Source organism: Microcebus murinus, chromosome 12 (genome assembly GCF_040939455.1).
Source record: "Microcebus murinus isolate Inina chromosome 12, M.murinus_Inina_mat1.0, whole genome shotgun sequence".
NCBI classification, from domain to species: Eukaryota; Metazoa; Chordata; class Mammalia; order Primates; family Cheirogaleidae; genus Microcebus; species Microcebus murinus.
In genome coordinates, this window is record NC_134115.1 from 57,834,159 (window position 1) to 57,848,802 (window position 14,644).

At 40.2% G+C, this 14,644-nt stretch overlaps 1 protein-coding gene across 1 annotated transcript in view; it reads left to right on the forward strand.

Moving 5' to 3' along the window:
- The window catches only part of DNAI1 (dynein axonemal intermediate chain 1), a 62,511-nt gene that overhangs the window by 7,692 nt on the left and 40,175 nt on the right, over nucleotides 1–14,644 (forward strand). The window lies entirely within an intron of this gene.

A 14,644-nucleotide genomic window follows, 5' to 3' on the forward strand; every position in this document is an offset into this window, starting at 1 on the left:
AATTGGCCAACTGATATATATATAAAAAATTAGCCGGGCATGGTGGCACATGCCTGTAGTCCCAGCTACTCGGGAGGCTGAGGCAGGAGGATCGCTTGAGCCCAGGAGTTTGAGGTTGCTGTGAGCTAGGCTGACGCCACAGCACTCACTCTAGCCTGGACAACAAAGCGAGACTCTGTCTCAAAAAAAAAAAAAAAAAAATACCATGTTTCTGTGATGAATTTTAAAATACAGCACACTTTATATATAACTCTTAAAGACCTTGATATGGGGATTTATATTCTGGCCATGATGGAGCAGTTCATACTGGACTTGCCCTCCCACTACAAACAACTATAAACCTGAGCACAATATATGAGACAACTGCTTTTAGGTACTGGATAATAGACAACACAGAACAGGGATGCCTGAGGGAAAGAAAACACCCAAAATGAGTCACATACTTATCCTTGCTGTCTCCCTGGGGACAATTTCTTGATCATGGCTCAAGGAGATGAGATCCATCTCATCTGGTACCATTCATGCTACCAGTCAGATAACCGAGAAGTTAGAATTAGCAGGCAATGACTTTAAAGAAGCTGTTATAAATATATTTATGGACCTAAAGGAAATATTGTTATAATGGATGCACAGATGGGGAATCTAAGCAGAAAAATGGAAACAATAGAAAAATACCATATCAGAAATGAAAAATTTGTTGGATGAGCCTAACAGCTGAATGTGAAGATGGATCCATGGAAATTATCCAATTCGAAGAACAGAGAGAAACAAGATTTTTAAAGAATGTAGCCTTCATGACCTGTGAGAATATATTATATGTATTTGGAACATGTATGTACTTGGAATACCAGAAGGAAAGAGAAAAGAGGAGGAAAAAAATATTTGAAGAAATAATGGTAAAAAATTTCCCAAACTTGGTGGAAAACATACAGGACTATCAAAATGTCAGTGAGCCCCAAGCAGGATAAATACAAATAAACCACAGGTTGGTCTCTTGTAGTCAAACTACTGAACACCAAAGATAAAAATAAAGTCTTGGAAGTAGCCAGAGAAAAATGACACATTGTATATAGGGGGACAATCATGTGAATTATGGTTGACATCATAAACAATGAAATGACATATTTAAAACCCCAAAAGAAAATTGCTGTCAACTCAGAATTCTATATCCAGCAAAAATACCACTCAAGACCGGGTGTGGTGGCGGCTCAAGCCTGTAATCCTAGCACTCTGAGAGGCCGAGGCAGGAGGATCGCTCAAGGTCAGGAGTTCAAAACCAGCCTGAGCGAGACCCCATCTCTACTAAAAATAGAAAGAAATTAATTGGCCAGCTAAAAATATATAGAAAAAAATTAGCCGGGCATGGTGGCTCATGCCTGTAGTCCCAGCTACTCGGGAGGCTGAGGCAGAAGGATTGCTTGAGCCCAGGAGTTTGAGGTTGCTGTGAGCTAGGCTGATGCCATGGCACTCTAGCCTGGGCAACAGAGTGAGACTCTGTCTCAAAAAAAAAAAAATGCCACTCAAAAAGGAGGGTGAAATAAATACATTTTTAGATAAACTAAATCTAAGAGAATTTGTCATCATCACACCTTCACTAAAAGAAATACTAAATTCTTTAGGCTAAAAGAAAATGATATCTGATGGAAAACTGATCTATGGGAAAGATCTGAAAGTATTGGTAATAGTAAATATGTGGGTAAAGGTAAAAGACAAGCTTTTTTCTTTCTATTAATTCTCTTAACAGGCATATGACTGTTTAACGCAAAAATATCATTGTTAAGTGGGGCTTATAATGTATACACAAAGTCTCTGACAACAATAGGGCAAAAGATAGGTGGGTAGTGGTAAATGGAATTATGATGTTGTAAGATTATTACATAGTGAAGTATAAAGTGGTATGGTGTTTATTCTTAGTAGACCATGGTAAGTTTAGGAGGCATATTGTAAACCTTAGAGCAACCACACACGTATGCATGTGCATATGCACACACACACACACACACAAAATACAGAGCAGCACATCTAAAAAGCCAATACAGTAAATAAAATATAACACTAAAAATATTCAATTAACACAAAAGAAAGCAGAAGATGAAGAGAGGAACAAAAAGCAGATGGAAAAAAATAGAAAACAAAAAGTAACATGGTAAAGACAACCACACCAATACCTCCAATTAAGAGGCAGAGTTTATCAGGTTAGGAAAGAAAAAAGAGCAAGACCCAACTATATGTTGCCTGTAAGAGATACATTTTATATGTAAAGACATAGAAAGTTTGAAAATGAAAGAATGGAAAAAATACACCATGCAAATGGCAAGCATAAGAAATCTGTGTGGCTATTATTATCAGACAAAGTAGACTTCAAGACAAGAAATATTCCCAGAGATAAATAGAGACATTTGATAATCATAAAGGGTCAATTTAAGAGGGAGACAAAAAAATCACAAAGTGTATGCACCTACTAATAGAACTTCAAGATATGTGAATCAAAAACTGACAGAACTAAAAAGGAAAAGAGAAATATCCACAGTGATAAGGGATTTTAACACTTCTCTCTTGGTAACTGAGAGATATATTTAATTGAAGATATCAACTTGACCTAATTGATACTTATAGAACACTACACTCAAGAACTGCAGAACGAGCCGGGCGTGGTGGCTCACGCCTGTAATCCTAGCACTCTGGGAGGCCGAGGCGGGCGGATTGCTCGAGGTCAGGAGTTCAAAACCAGCCTGAGCAAGAGTGAGACCTCGTCTCTACTATAAATAGAAAGAAATTAATTGGCCAACTAATATATATAGAAAAAAATTAGCCGGGCATGGCTGTGCATGCCTGTAGTCCCAGCTACTTGGGAGGCTGAGGCAGGAGGATTGCTTGAGCCCAGGAGTTTGAGGTTGCTGTGAGCTAGGCTGATGCTACGGCACTCACTCTAGCCTGTGCAACAAAGCAAGACTCTGTCTCAAAAAAAAAAAAAAAAAAAAAAAGAACTGCAGAACGAAAATTACATCCAGTAATGTGTAGAATGTTCACAAAGATCAATCGCATACTGGGATATAAAATAAGCCTCAATACATTTCAAAAGATTAAAATCCTACAGATTTTAATTCAATTCAAATTCAACATCCATCCATGTCAAAAAAGAATTTTGGCATGCCAGGAATAGTTTGAACAAAATAGAAGTAAACAATGTCTTTTAAGTCTCCAAATATTTATTGATATTTTAGAGACAGGGTCTCACTCTGTTGCCCAGGGTCTCACTCTGTTGTACAATGGCATGGTCACAGCTCACTGCAACCTTGAACTCCTGGCCTTAAGCAATCCTCTTGCCTTAGCCTCCTGAGTAGCTAAGACTACAGGCATGTGCCACCATACCTACCTAATTTTTAAATTTTTTTTGAGATGGGGTATTGCTATGTTGCCCAGGCTGGTTTTGAACTCCTGGTCTCAAATGATCCTCCCACCTCAGCCTCCCAAAGCACTAAGATTACAGGCATGAGCCACCATGCCTGTAATTTTCCAAATATTTTTGGAATTTTCCAAAAATATTTTCCAAATATTTAGAAATTAAAGAATGCTTCTAAATAAACCATATGTCAAAAAGATCACAAGGGAAGTTAGAATTTATGTTAATTGAATGATAATGAAAATATAATATCAAAAATTGTAGGATGCTGCTAGGATTTTGCTTAATGAAAATGTATAGCTTTAAATTCTGTATTAGAAAAGAAGAAAGGTTTAAGATCAATGTTCTAAGTTTATACCTTTAGAATATAGAAAAAGATGAGCAAATTAAATCCAAAGTAGTACAGGCAAGATTTATTTCATTGATTCCATTTATTTCATAAATTCATTCATTTATTTCTTCAGAGAAACAATAAGAAAAACAATAGAGAAAATTAACAGTGCCAGAAGTTGGTTCTTTGAATGGGTTAATAAAATCAATAGAACATAGCAGGCTTACCAAGATAAAAAGAAAGCACAGGCCGGGTGCAGTGGCTCACGCCTGTAATCCTAGCACTCTGGAAGGCCTAGGTGGGCGGATTGCTCAAGCTCAGGAGTTCAAAACCAGCCTGAGCAAGAGCAAGACCCTGTCTCTACTATAAATAGAAAGAAATTAATTGGCCAACATATATATATATATATATATATATATATATATATATATATATTTAGCCAGGCACATGGTGGCGCATGCCTTTAGTCCCAGTTACTCGGGAGGCTGAGGCAGAAGGATTCCTTGAGCCCAGGAGTTTGAGGTTGCTGTGAGCTAGGCTGATGCCACAGCACTCACTCTAGTCTGGGCAACAAAGTAAGACTGTCAAGAAAGAAAGAAAGAAAGAAAGAAAGAAAGAAAGAAAGAAAGAGAGAGAGAGAGAGAGAGAGAGAGAGAGAGAGAGAGAGAGAGAGAGAGAGAGAGAGAGAGAGAGAGAGAAAGAAGGAGGGAGGGAGGGAGGGAGGAAGGAAGGAAGGAAGGAAGGAAGGAAGGAAGGAAGGAAGGAAGGAAGGAAGGAAGGAAGGAAGGAAGGAAGGAAGGAAGGAGGGAAGGAGAGAGAGAGAGAGAGAGAAAGAAAGAAAGAAAGAAAGAAAGAAAGAAAGAAAGAAAGAAAGAAAGAAAGAAAGAAAGAAAGATAGCCATATCAGGAATGAAAAATGAGATATCACTATAGATCCTACAGACATTAAAAAGGATAATAAAGGATATTATGAACAACCTTATGCCAATAAATTCATCAATTTTGATGGAATGGATGAATTTTTTGAAAAACACAATGTATCTTAATTGACACAAGAAGAAATGGAAAATACTCCACACCTATTAAAGAAATTGAATTCATAATTTAAAAACATTCCACAAAGAAACTCCAGGTGCAAATGGTTTCACTGATGAATTGTATCAAATACATACAGAATAAATAACACCAATCTTACACAAAGTCTTTCAGAAAATAAAGGGTACAAGGTAAAATAAGGAACAAGTCCCAACTCATTTTATGATATCAACATAACCCTAAAAAAAAGCTATTACACAAATAGAAAATTACACACTAATATCTCTCTTGAACATAACTGCAAAAAGATCCTTAACAAGATATTATCAAATTTGTTCGATCAGTATATAAAAAGAATAATATATAAGACCAAATGGGGCTTATACCCCAAACCCAAAGTTAGCTCAACATTAAAAAAATCGAAGCATTTCTTCATATTAACAGAGTAAAGAAGAGAAATCATATAATGATGATATCTCAATAGATTCAGAAAAAAAGTTGACAAGATTAAACGAAATCCATCCACACAAGATTGTTTTAAGGGTCAATTGAGATTATATATTCAAAAATGTTTAGTAAACTGAAATATGCTATATAAATGGAAAGTATTTTTATTGTCATCCCTCTGCTGTGACACCCTGAGATTGTCAGGCTTATTTCTAGTAAGACTTCTTGGGACTTAGACAACACACTTTATAGTTATTCATTGTATGCCCTCAGAAAGGGGCTCAATTGCCTTGCATGGGAGACTATGATGGAATAATAAAAATAATGACAACCACAAAGTCTGTACTGCCGCTGGTACTTGAGGGTTTACTGTGTGCTGGGCTCTGACTTAGTGCTCTTCATGCATTGTTTTCTTTAATCCCCACAGAAATTCTGTGAGGAGCACTAATATTTTCTCTGCCTTACAGACAAGAGCATGTGGATTAGAGACTAAACACCTTGCTCAAGGTCTTACATATAGTTTATAGTAGAGCCAGGAATCTAGCCAAGGCTTACTATAGAGCTGTATATCGTCTTGCCTCCTGCAGCCTTATCTGGGAAGGATCCTACAGAGTTGGCTTCTGCCCTCCTGGGTTTCCAGGGAGGCATGGAGCTGGTCTTGCATCCTCTTTTCCTACAACCTGATCACTGTGCTAACACTGTATTGATAGAAAAGAAAAACTTTCTTTTTTTTCAGAAAGAGTCTCACTCGTTGCCCGGGCTACAATGAGTGACGTGGCATCAGCCTAGCTCACAGCAACCTCAAACTCCTGGGCTCAAGCAGTCCTTCTGCCTCAGCCTCCTGAGTAGCTGGGACTATAGGCATGCACCACCATGCCCAGCTAATTTTTTTCTATGTATTTTTAGTTGCCCAGCTAATTTCTTTCTATTTTTTTTTTTAGTAGTGATGGGGTCTCGCTTTTGCTCAGTTTGGTCTGGAACTCCTGACCTTGAGCAATCTGCCTGCCTCAGTCTCCCAGAGTGCTAGGATTACAGGCGTGAGTCACCACACCTAGCCAAGAAAAACTTTCTTTAAATGTATTTTGTTGATCTTTAAATTCTTTTTTTAAATTAATTAATGAATTATTTCATTTCAGAATATTATGGGGGTACAAATGCTTTGGTCACATAAATTGCCTTTGCACCACCAGAGTCAAAGCTACAAGTCATCCCCCATACAGCACACACCACACCCATTAAGTGTGAATATACCCATCCCCTCCTCCCCCTCCCACCTGCCTGATCCCTGATGTATGTTATTTCCATATGTGCACATAAATGTTGATTGATTAGTACCAATTTAATGGTGTCTGTTTTTCTATTCTTGTGATACTTCACTTAGAAGAATGGGCTCCAGCTCCATTCAGGATACTACAAGGGCGCTATATCATCACTGTTTTTTGTGGCTGAGTAGCACTCCATGGTATACATATATCACATCTTACTAATCCACTCACGTATTGATGAACACTTGGGTTGTTTCCACATCTTTGCAATTGTGAATTGTGCTGCTATGAACATTCAAGTGCAGATGTCTTTTTTATAGAATGTTCTTTTTTCTTGGGTAAATATCCAGTAGTAGGATTGCTGGATCAAATAGTAGTTTTACTTTTAGTTCTTGGAGGGATCTCCACACTACTTTCCATAGAGGTTGTACTAGTTTGCAGTACCACCAGCAATGTAGGAGTGTTTCTATGTCAGCATCCAAACCAACATTTGTTGTTTTGGGACTTTTTGATAAAAGCCATTCTCATTGGGGTTAAGTTTTATCTATTGTGATTTTGATTTGCATTTCCTTGATGATTAGTGACATTGAGCATTTTTTCATATGTTTGTTGGCCCTTAGGCTATTGTCTTTTGAAAAGTTTCTGTTCATGTCCTTTGTCAACTTTTTAATGGGGTTGTTTGATTTTTTTTTTTTCTTGCTGATTTGGCTGAGGTTTTTTTTTTTTAATTTAATTTTTTTTTTTTTTTTTTGAGACAGAGTCTCACTTTGTTACCCAAGCTAGAGTGAGTGCCATGGCGTCAGCCTAGCTCACAGCAACCTCAAACTCCTGGGCTCAAGCGATTCTGCTGCCTCAGCCTCCCGAGTAGCTGGGACTACAGGCATGCACCACCATGCCCGGCTAATTTTTTCTATATATATTAGTTGGCCAATTAATTTCTTTCTGTTTATAGTAGAGACGGGGTCTCGCTCTTGCTCAGGCTGGTTTCGAACTCCTGACCTTGAGCAATCCGCCCGCCTCGGCCTCCCAGAGAGCTGGGATTACAGGCGTGAGCCACCGCGCCCGGCCTAATTTTTTTTTATTTTTGAGACAGAGTTCTCACTCTGTTGCCCAGGCTAGAGTGCCATGGCATCAGCCTAGCTCTCAGCAACCTTGAACTCCTGGGCTCAAGCAATCCTTCTGCCTCAGCCTCCTGAGTAGCTGGGACTATAGGCATGTGCCACCACGCCTGCCTAATTTTTTCTATATATTTTTAGTTGTCCAGCTAATTTGTTTTTATTTTTATTAGAGATGGGGTCTCGCTCTTCTCTTACTCAGTCTGGTCTAGTACTCCTGAACTCAAATAATCCTCCTGCCTCAGCCTCCCAGAGTGCTACGATTGCAGGCATGAGCCACCGCACCACGCTCTAAGTTCTTTATAGATTCTAGTTATCAGCCCTTTATTGAATGTATGGCATGCAAATATTTTTCCTATTCTGTAGGTTGTCTATTAGCTCTAATGGCTGTTTCTTTGGCTGTGTAGCATCTTTAAATTCTTAATTAGTATTTCACATTATAAAATGAGTGCACATTCACATTAAAAATATTAAAACCATGACAGTGAGTAGATGGCAAACAATATTAGTCCCCCACCTCATAATTCTCCAGTCACACTGCCTGAACAAACCACTGTCAACAGATTCTCTATATCCTTCCAGAAATTTTGTATGTATAGGTAGATACACATACACACATATTCATAAAGTAAACAGATGGAGCATCTATTCATACAACTTGCTTTTTTATTTGACAGTATACATTAGTGAGCTCTCCATAACAATACATAAAATTTTACTTCATTCTTTTTATTTTAAAAATAATATACTATTTTTAATTGACAAGTAAAAATTATATATATTTATCACATACAACATGAAACTTTGAAACATGTATATATTGTGGAATGGCTAAGTTGAGCTAATTAATATGTGTATTACCTCATATATTTATAATTTTTTGTGGTGAGAAAACTTAAAATCTGCTCTCAGCAATTTTTTTTTTTTGAGACAGAGTCTCACTTTGCTGCCCAGGCTAGAGTGAGTGTGGTGGCGTCAGCCTAGCTCACAGCAACCTCAAGCTCCTGGGCTCAAGCAATCCTTCTGCCTCTACCTCCTGAGTAGCTGGGACTACAGGCATGCACCACCATGCCTGGCTGATTTTTTCTATATATATATAGTTGGCCAATTAATTTCTTTCTATTTATAGTAGAGACGGAGTCTTGCTCTTGCTCAGGCTAGTTTCGAACTCCTGACCTCAAGCAATCCACCCACCTTAGCCTCCCAGAGTGCTAGGATTACAGGCATGAGCCACGGAGCCCAGCTGCTTTCAGCAATTTTTAAGAATACAATTCATTGTTACAATAGTCACCATGTACAATAGTCATTCTATAAAAATATGCATATTATCATTGAATTGCTATAATAATTTATTTTCTATTATTTGATTTATTTAACTAGGCCTCTATTGATGAATATTTAGAGTTTTTTCCATTTAAAAAATACTGCAGACTGGGCGCGGTGGCTCATGCCTACAATCCTAGCACTCTGGGAAGCCAAGGTGGGAGGATCATTTGAGCTCAGGAGTTTGAGACCAGCCTGAGCAAGAGCAAGACCCTATCTCTACTAAAAATAGAAAGAAATTAGCTGGACAACTAAAAATATACATAAAAAATTAGGCAGGCATGATGGCACATGCCTGTAGTCCCAGCTACTCAGGAGGCTGAGGGAGGCAGAAGATCACTTGAACCGAGGAGTTTGAGGTTGCTGTGAGCTAGGCTGATGTCATGGCAATCTAGCCTGGGCAACAGAGTGAGACTCTGTCTCAAAAAAATAAATTACAAATAATGCTGCAGCAAGCAATTTTGTACATACATCTTATACAGGTGTGAGTATTTTTTTAGAAAAAATTCAAGAAAGTGGAGTTGCTGAGTTGAGGGGTTTATACATTTTAATTTTGGTAAATACTGCCAAATTACCCAAGAAAAAGTTTGCATCAATTGGCACTCCCACAACAATGTATGATAGTACTTTTTGCCCTGCATGCCACTGTTTCAAAATGTTGATATCTCTTTCAACTACAAACACTTATGGAGTGCCCTCTGTATGTTTTAAACACTGTACTAGGCTCAGGGATTTGAAATGTATTTAGTGTATCTGGAGGAAGATTTGTTGGGGAATTGCTTTTCCTTTGGGACTAAGAGCTTTTACCCTTTTAGAAACGGAAACTACAAGCTGGTGAGGTATTTAGTTTCAATTTAGCTTAATGGAAACCTGTTAGTGAGTTTTAAAATAAGGACCGAGACAACTGAAATGGTAAACAAAGTCTCCTGGGCCCCAGCAAGGAGGAAGCAGCATCTGTGGGTTTGGATGCTTCGAAGAGCCCCTCTTTCCAGGAACAATCATGTTTCAGCATTGAACTTTTAGATGGAGATGTGAGCTGCTGAAGACTATAGTCATCCCCAGGGGGTTGCTTCCTAGTAGGCAAAGGGCCACACAGATCTTTTGTGGCTGAGGGCAGAGCAGAGTCTTTAAATGGGAATGTAATGCCATCAGTCATCATTTACTGGGCACACACTCTGGCCAGGTGCACATAAAATGCTCCACGTTATGCACTTTATGTGCATTGATTCATTTAATCCTTATAACAAGCCTATGATTATCTGAGAGGGTGTCATTATGATGCCCATTTTAAAGACAAGGATGCTGAGGTTCAGAGAAGACAATTAACTTGCCAAGGGTCATAACACTAGCAGGTAGCAGAGTGGGGACTCAGACATAGGTATGGTTGACTTCAAAGCTCATGTTGGGCTCCATGGTTTCATCTGATCACATACTCATTTTTAAAATATTGTATCTTTATATTAATAATGGGGAACAGCTTAAGAATGTTTTATTCTCCTTATTTACCCCTAAAATATGCTCAGGGATAAATAGATCACTTACACTTTTCAGTAGATCATGAACTAAAACAGGTCTAAATGCAGGTAAATGCCCGGTAGTTGTTAATAATAATCCTCTGTTACATCGACCAGAATTTTTGTTTTCAATGTATTCTTCCATTGACCATATCATTTGATTCGAACCATTCTTAGTATCCTTGTCTTTAAAATGGGAACAGTTTTACCTTCATTGCAAGAAAGCTGTGAGAATTGAGTGTAATGATTGTACAATGTCTAGCAGGAGGCCTGGACGTTAGTCAGTGCTCACTAGATTGCAGCCAGGATGGTGGTGATGATCAACTGGTCTTTGCCTGCTCCCTCCCCTATCCCCTCTGCAGATTGTGCCAGGCTAATAGACTTCAAACATCTGCTCTTGGTATGTTACTGCTGTACATGAGAATGTCTCTTGTCAGCTATCTCATTCTCTCTCGGTTCCCTTCCACAGTTTTCTGGACTTCTTTGGGACCCACTCCCTGCCCTTTGGCTTCCTTAAATGTTCTAGGACAGATTGAGTGGGGTTGCACTGTGAGTTGCTTATGGAAAGGGATAGTCCTGAAGGCTGGGCCAGGCTAGGAGGGATGTTAACCTAAAGATCATCCCAAAGTGTGTTGAGCCAAGGGGATAATCCAAAACTATGCTAGAAAAACAAGGCAGTTAGAGGCCCAGAGAGGCAGCATCTTGATGGAGTAGTGGGACCCATGCAGAGGCTGGCCTGACAGAAGTGTTAATTGCAGCCAGACATCATGGTTGGTGGTAGTGAGGGAAGGGAGCAAGATGTAGTGATGTTGATGGTTCAGGAAAGAAATCCTGTGAACATTGAGAAACAGAGGAGACGTTTTATGTGAGCAGCCCCTCCAAGGTGGCCACTGGCACCTGTCCAAAGCTCAGGGAGCATATCTGACCACCAGGCACACAGGCCCAGTCTCCCTGCTTACCTGGCTCTTTCCTACACAAGCTTTGGGAGAACTGTAAGTGTCTGAGTGTGGCTGTGGGAGGGAAAGAGTAGGAAATGAGGCAGGTACCATGTTAGGGAACTTGGGCTGGAGAGCTCTTGGAGACTTTAAAACAGGAGAGTAACATGATCAGATTTATGTTTTGAGAAGATCATTTATAAATAGTGATTAAGACTTTGGATTCAAATCCTGGTCAACTTTGGGTCAGTTGCTTGATCTCTCTATGCCTCAATTTCCTTATCTATAAAGTAGGAATAATGATAGCTCCTACCCCACAGAGTGGTTGTGAAGATTAAATGAGATAATGTACATAAATAGCTTAGTAAATGGCCCAGAGTAGCTGGCTCAGTAGCTGAAAATGGTGATAACGATGTAATTGTTAGAGTGGAGAGAGACTGAAGTCAGGGAGATCATGTGTATTCATAGTTAGGCAAAAGATAGTAAGCTGGAATTAGGGGGCTGTAAATGGAGAGGATAGTTATGAAAGATAATAAAGAAATAAAACTGTTAGACTTAGAATGCTAATGAGAGGGTGAAGAAAAGGCAGGCATATTTAATATTTGTAGTTCCAGTTTCCAACCTGGATGGCTAAATGGATAGTGGTGCACTTGAGGGAATACTGGAGGAAGTGGCAGTTTGGGATAAAAAAAAAAGAACATAAAGAGATTGGTTTGGGCCAAGCGTGGTGGCTCACACCTGTAATCCTAGCACTCTGGGAGGCCAAGGTGGGAGGATCACTCAAAGTCAGGAGTTCGAAACCAGCCTGAGCAAGAGTGAGACCCCGTCTCTACTAAAAATAAAAAGAAATTAATTGGTCAATTAAAAATGTATAGAAAAACTTAGCTGGGCATGGTGGCGCATGCCTGTAGTCCCAGCTACTCGGGAGGCTGAGGCAGTAGGATTGCTTGAGCCCAGGAGTTTGAGGTTACTGTGAGCTAAGCTGACACCACGGCACTCACTCTAGCCTGGACAACAGAGTGAGACTCTGTCTCAAAAAAAAAAAAAAAGAGGTTGGTTTGTAAGATAGTGAGTTTTGACTATTCTGTCATCAATTTGGACATGAAATTCTGAGAAGTCTAAACTGCAGAAATAGGTTTGAGCTTTACACAAGATGGAAGATAAAGCTATGAGCAGGGAAAAGAGCAACCAAGGGGAGTGTGTAGGATAAGAAGACCAGAGCATCAAGCATATAGCCCTGGAGGGGTCAAGGATATTGAGAAGGAGCCATTGGAGAGATCAGTGACATGGGAAGGAAGGTAGAAGAGAAGTTTCAAGAAGGAGGGAGGGAGTCCTCAGCAACATCAGATCCTGTAAATGAACTGAGAAGTGACAACTAAGCAGCTGAGTTGTTACTGGTGACCTTTATAAGGAGAGGTGAACTCCATCCAAGTGCTAGGCTCTGTGCTAGTGGTCCAAAGATGAATAAGACACAGTTTCCGCCCTCATGATGCTCACACTGGAATCTGTAACAATGAGAATAGAACAACACTCTACTATGAAGGAATTCAGACTGGGACACATGTTGTCCCATTGATCACCAGGGCTAAATTGTCTGCAATAGTGGGTTGGGTGAATGTCCTTTTCCTGGCTCACTCCTTCATAGACATCCTCCCTCGGCCAAATAGAATGACCTATCCAGGAGAAATGGACTTTCTTTTGTCAATAAGAATGGGTCTCCCTTGCTGGAATTGTCAAGCTGCCTCCCAGGTGTACTGCAGTGTTATGCTTCTTTCATGACATTGCCCCCTTTTGTAGACCAAACCCAGAGAAAAGTATCTATTTGAAGATGCATTTGATCTTCCATTTCACAACAGCCAGTACTTGTTTTGGTGGTGGAAGGTGAGGAAAGGAAGAGTAGAGGAAGGTAGGAGAAAGGTGGTAACATGTCATGAGGAGTTAGATAAAGGACTAGCAGAGGCTAGTTGGGCAGAGTTTTTGTTAGGCAGAGATAGTGGGAGCAAGGAGGGGAAAGGGGAAGGTGGCATTCCTGGCAAAAGAAATAATAACAACAAAGGTAGAGAGGTAGAAAAGCACAGGCCAGGCTCAGGGACTCGTGAGACTGTACCCCAAACTCCTAGCACATGAGGGGTGGATGAGCAGGCTGGAATGGAGACTTGGAGCCAGATGATGGATTTCTGAGGGCCATGGGAGGGAGTTTGGGCTGTCTTTCTCCGTGGTTTGATGGCTTCTGGGAGGAGCCATCAAAAAGCCTTTTAGGAAGTCAGGCTTGTCTGTCTCAAGCTTCTTCTTCTGGAAGAAGGGGCCCACAGTGGCAGCCTGACATTCAATCTCCTTTGCCATGGTTGGAAAGTCAGGTCTGTAGCTGATTTCATTGGCCTGTTTTGCATTTATTATAGTGTGGCTTTTATAGTGTGTTAATTGAAATATTTCCAACTGCCAAAAACAATTACACTCAAATTGCCTTGTCAGTTCTTTTATTGCCAGATAAATGTTTTACAGACATATTTACAGGGGGCAGTGGTAACTGGATCTCGTTTTCTATTTAAGGCTGGTGGTTTGGGTTGGGATTGGCCCTCCAGTGCTCTGTTGTGGGCTGGAAAGTTTTTGCACATTGTAACACTTCCATCCTGTTACCTTAGGGATTAGAGGCTCTTCAAAGGAAAGCAGCTTTCTGGCTCATGTGGCTTAGCCTCATAGAAGGGTTCCCATCACTAGAAACCTTGGAAACCTGGCAGAAATCTGAATCCTGCTGCTCACCCTACCAGCAACAATCCCTGTCCAAGCTGAGACATGCTTTTTTCTCTTCCTCTGGAATCCCTTTCCTCCCTTCCAACCACCAAGCCTCTCCCCAAGACCCTACCATGTAAGAGTCATAGGAGCCCATCGCGTCTAACTCCTTCACTTTGTATTTGGGAAACCAAGGCTCAGATTCTTCCCCAAGATCACACACATGGTCAGTGACAGAGCTGGGAGCAGAGACCTCTTTGTAATGTGCCATGCTGCCACCAATGTGTGCCCTTTGGCTCCTCTGCTGCTTTGACCCTTCCTTCAGTGCTCTAGGCTGCTCCTTCCAAGAGCCCTCCTCAACCCTCACGTCTCTAGCCCCACTAATGTCCCTCAAGCTTGATCATCTGAAACATCTATTTGTCCTGCATAGGTGGAATTCTTGTTTGTTTGCCTAGTGGAACAGTCTATTGTCTCTGTCATTATTATTCTCTTGCCTTTGTACTGATACTTTTCTCCTTCTGCAAAACATTTTATCCACCTAGACAA